Below are 6,000 nucleotides of genomic sequence, written 5' to 3'. Positions count from 1 at the left end.
AGCCTCTTCTATCCACAACGATCATGTGGACACAAGAACACACACCTAAAGGAACCCATAAAAGTCCCTTAATACACGCCCAATGGCAGCCTCATTATCATCTCCCCTTACAGAAGCATCTGTGTTAACACCTGATCAAACAATATATACAATAGTGAAAGGAAAGGAACGAGAGAAGGAATAAATGCGACGGGAAGTAAAGGAAGTGAATGGAAGACGAGCAGAATCCATACATGAGTGAGCAATCTGCAGTAGTCTTGTATACCTAAGAGATCCATAACTAAATCAACCCACCATTAAAATCGCACAGATCAACCGAAGAAAACTGATACCATGAAAAAAATAAGGAAGGGAATCCAATTCAATTTAGCAAGCAATAATTAAAACCCAGAAAAAAAAATTAAAATTAGTCAAAGACTTCAACTTTGTTGCCCGATTAACATAGAACGGTGGAAATATGTTATAATAGTATGAGAATAAAATTAGAAGAAGTAATTAAACAGAAGAGATGTATACCTGATAATTGGAGGAACTTTTAATCATACTTGATGAACAAAAAATTGATAGAATGAATGTATGGCATAAGAAAGATGGAAGTTTTAGAAAGGTAGAATGAATGGTTGAGGAATGAATGAAGAGTATTTTCCAATTTTAGATTAGAAATTTAATTTACAATGAAAGGCTCTAAACATGACAAAGTTACACATTTCAATCTGTTTCATCACCCAATCTGGACTCATGAGAAGACCATGAATCCGAGCTTGATTCCGGTTTTAATCTTATCTCTTAAAACGTGATCCATAGTCTCAGTCTCCGCTTGACAGATGCAACATAAGTCATCTGAACTGATGCTACAGTGCATTGTGGCAATATAAGTCATCTTAACTGAAACTGTGGCAGTAGCCTTCTGATTCAGTGCAAGCTAAAATCCTTTGCAACTCAAAACTATAATTTAAAGAAAGGTTAACATGAATTTTTAAGTGGAAATTTAGAGGGGACGATTCTAGGAGGAAATTCATCCATTATTCATCAAATTCCATATGACATTTGCAGGTGGAAACCTGATGTTTGTCAAGAATTTCCATATGCATACAGAACTAGAAGTATCAGACACGGTGAGTGTCTAAGTGTTTGGGCTTGACTTTGTTTATGAAAAAACATACATATACTTTGCTTAAAATGAAGCGTCTTGTGTCTGAGTATGAAGTGTGACAGTAACATTTATATGCTACTATGAAACAACAATAACTGAAGGAATAAAAATATACTCCGCATATGTGAACATTTATATGCAAATATTAACAACTGATACCGAGAATGGAAAATTGCAGCCATGTGGAAGCACATAAGAGTTGTCACTTATTCTGTCAGTCTTAGAACTAACAAAGGGTGCTTCAAAATCATACAAATACACGCATTCTTAACTGGACGCTCCTGCTCAAAGCCTCAAAGCATGCATTCTTAATTGGAGGCAATACCAGTTTGCAGTACTCCCCAAGACATTAGAAAAATATAAGGAAACAACTAGAGCAACTTGTCCAACTCTTAAACTCTCTATTATGTTGCACACTCTAGACATCTTGTGGGTACTCCTACATAAATTTCTACTTCTAGTCTATACAATATAATTAAAAGGCTAATGTGACATGGCAAATTAAATGTGACATGACAAATGTGACAAGACAAAGTTAAATATGACATGACAAATTAAATGTGACATGACAATATCATAATCCACATGATATCAATCTATACAATATATTTTAAAAGACTACATAAAACATTAAATTTTATTCCATTAGCCATTTTTACAATTAATTTGTATTTTGTATTTGATTATATAATATTTGCTTAGTGACAAATTACAATACAATATTGACGTCTTGACGAATAATTCTTACTAAAAAAATACACATTGAATGATAATTGAGTTAGCGGCCTGCCAAAAAAAAAAAAAGTAAAAGCCTATTTGGGGAGGTGTATATCAATTATAAATAATTTTCTATAATAAAAAAAATACCACATGAACACCGAAACTTTGACTATTTCTAATATAACATTGTTTATTTTGAATGAGACCATTACAAGTAACTAAATTACCCTACAAAGTAATATTTACAAATTTTTGGGATCAACTTAAAAACAGTTTAAGTATTTGTGACTTAAAAATTGAGAAAATATTGCGGTCATACAAAAGAACGGTCTCACAAAAAAAATTATCTTTATCTAGAATTTAGAACATAATCAACACAAATATTTACTATAATATTTATGTCATAATAATTAAAAAAAATGATGGTCAAAAGTCATGAACTTTGCTCCATATTTATGACTATTAAATTTGATAATAATGAAAAAGGATGTTCAAAAGTCATAAGAAATATCCTCAATTTTTTTATATATTTTTAATGAATGACAACATTTGTGAGACAAAAAAAAATCTAAAACATTAAATACAAATGGCATAACAAACATTAAAATTTGGCCTTTTTAATTTCTAGATAAATTTAACAACAATTAAAAATCAAATAAAATTCATACTAAATTTTAAATTTCTACTTTAATGTTAGAATATTCTAAGCAACACATAAATATCACATAATTCTAATTTTACGCAGTTTATAAAATAATAAAGAATTTGTAAAGATTAAGGGCAAATAATAAAATACTTAACATTAAACATTGACCTTTTAATTTTTCAAAATATAATAGGTTAAACGACAAATAAAAATTTACATCACTCTAATTTTAAACTGTTTATATGTGCAATTCCCTCTTAAATCTTATTGCAATAAACTTGCTCAATTTCATTAATTGGATACATATATAAATCTATAAATATAATTTATAAATAAAAAACAAGGCAAAATATGTACCATATTTTAGTTTCGTAAGATAACTTCCTAAACAATTCTCATGCAATGTGGATTTTTTTTTTAAAAAAAAAAATTAAAGCAAACCTTTTACATTTTATTTCTCCTTACTCTATATTTATGTCTATATTAGATTTACTAATAATGAAAAATAATGCTCAAAAGTCATAAACCTTTGCTACATATTTATGTATATATTAAATTTGATAATAATAAAAACAGGACGCCAACAGTCAAAAAACACATCCTCATTTGGCTATAAATGTTTGATGGAAGACAATATTTGTGAGCCATCCTTTTCCCCTCATCGCCAAAAGAATTGTAAATATGTGTCAATAATTGTTCTTATCATTTTATCAGCATTAAGGTAAGTGTATTAAGGTTTTAAATTAATAATTTATTTATTTATTTTTAAGTTTCATTGGTTATGAAATACTCTTCACATTTTTAACCTTATCATATATGTTGGTTTGTTCCATTTAGGGCCAATCAAAATTTGTGGAGTTGTGCTATTCAAAGGTAAATACACTTACATCTTTATGATTCAATGCCCTCTTTTTTCATTATTTACGAGAAAACTTAAATTATTAACGATAAGGTTAATATTACATAAATCAAATTCCAATATTTTGTTTGTTGTTAATCACTCAATGGTTTTTGTTTTTGTTTTGTTTTTGAAGGGATATTTCATTGGAGAAAGGAGACTATATGAAGAAGAAAATACTAGAATTGCATAAATAAATACTCCCTCCATATCACTCAATACTATATTATAAACTAACTAAAAGATTGACAACACGAATTGAATATGAATGACTAATTGTTTTTAGGTTCATAAATTTTTTTAGGATTTCAGAAACTTTCAAAAGTATATTTTATTTGGGTATGTGTTGTTTTTTTATTCATCATTTTTCCTTTGAATAATAGCTCTCATAGAATGAAATTGGATTTGCGATGATCTCAATCTTATTAACAAGTTAGACAAAGAAATCCTATTGACATGGATAAGGGCTAAATATAAATTATTATATAATATTTATGCATACATGTCATATTATCTATCTAAGTATATATACAAAACATATAATGATATTGCAATGAAATTTGTAGTAGGCTACTATATATTTAACTTATTTTATCATTATGCAAAAAATTAAAATTTAGAATTTTTGACAAATTGATATAGATGATATACTAAGACCAGCATTTATTAAACTTCATAACTATGTTACTATAAAAACTAAAATTTATGAGAATTAAAATATTGAGAAGATAAAAAAACCCTATAATCATATATGTTTTAAACTCCTTACATTGTGAGATTTATCATTCTCAAAAAAAGAAAGAAAAAAGAAAAGAGAAAATAATTCAACATTATGCATTGATTTGTCTTTCATCTTCACTCACTAACTTTATTTATCCTAAATGACAAAAGGACGTTAAAACTTTCACATAGAAATTTTAGTACAAAATATATAAAATCTAATTAAAACGCAACCTTAACCATTTTTTTTACATGGGTGTCATGAATTATTAAACTCATTGATGATTTGAAGGTATTTTTTTGTTTTTTTAAAACCACATGCTATTAGTATATTAATCAAAACAACAACCAAAGTACAATATATAGTCTATAAATAATATAAAAAGGCAATCGTATATTATAATAACACACCATTCACTTTTTTGGAGAATTCTAAGTAAACCATGTCATCACCTATTATTTAGAAAAAGAAAAAAAAGGATAAATTTCATAATTAAATTTTAAACTGAGTTAAACACCAATAGTGTAATTGTTAAATTATTCAATATCTATATCAAAGAAACCGCGTATAAACTATTTGTAATAACACAATCATCAAATTTGGCTTTTCATTCTAAAAGTAAAACTAAATAGTCATTAAACATCAAAATAAATACTAATTAAATTTTGGGATTTTATTATTATAAAAATTTGGCTGACAAAATCATCATTTATTTTTTTCAGCGATTATAGTTCTCATGTATTCTTTCAAAACAATGTTAACCATTCAATCTATTATGAATTATAGTTCGTGAATAAAAATATAGAAGTTTCTATTTTGAAAATTTTCTTTTATGTTGAATTATTACATAAATCAACTATTTTAAATGAAATAATAATAAAAGGTAGAAAAATAACTGACACGGATGAAGTATAATAAAAAAGGATTAATTGATAAAGAGTACCAATATAATGACCATTTTTCATAATCAGTACCAACATAATCAATAATTAATAATCAATACCAATATAATAACTTTTTTCTACGATAGGTACCAAGTCGCCTGAAAATCTCATCTTAACCTACTCTAAAAAGTCCAAAAAGGCATCAATCAAGTACAAATCTCCACTCACCCACTTCCAAACTCCCTCTCTTAGATGAAAGCACCTTTAAAATAGAAAAAAAAAATTGAGTAAAAAGGCGATTTGGTACCTATCCTATAAAAAAGTTAATATTTTGGTACTGATTACTAATTATTGGTTATGTTGGTATTGATTATGAAAAAGATGACTAAAGTTGGTAGTGTTTATCAATTTACCCATAAAAAAAATAGAAAACAATAATAACAATAATCGTTGCAAAACACTAACAAATGTAGGAATATCCGTGGCAAAATAATAATAATCGTGGCAAAAGTTTAGTAAATTGTGGTCATATACATAACAATAAATATATGCGTATTGATTAATATTTTTTTTTCCTTACGAGTCTATTTTGTAGAAGAGTAATTACTAAAATAACAATTGCTCATTTGTTCACTTTAACAAAACAGTTTCTGCACTTACGTTTAAGTATTACACACATTAGAGATTGTCTTAACATAATGTCAATAGGTACAAAATGTTTGAATTCTCACTTAACAGAACACAACGAGCATTTTGAAAGTATTGAAACACAAAGAAGTAAGCTTCATGAAATGAGTAAGTAGTGGAGGAAGTGGGTCAGCAGTCTATTTCACCCAGTCTAAGGGCCGGAGTTGTACCTCGTGCAATTCCAGCTTTGCAAGCCCCCATATGACTTCACGCTAATCAAGTTCAGTTCCCTTTTGGATCAGGTACACCACTCGTCTTCCGGGCCAACAATTGGATGGACTTGGTTCACCA

This window comes from Silene latifolia, chromosome 5, assembly GCF_048544455.1.
Source record: "Silene latifolia isolate original U9 population chromosome 5, ASM4854445v1, whole genome shotgun sequence".
Classification (NCBI taxonomy): Eukaryota; Viridiplantae; Streptophyta; class Magnoliopsida; order Caryophyllales; family Caryophyllaceae; genus Silene; species Silene latifolia.
The sequence above is the reverse complement of the archived record's forward strand: the minus strand, read 5'-3'. Positions refer to the sequence as shown.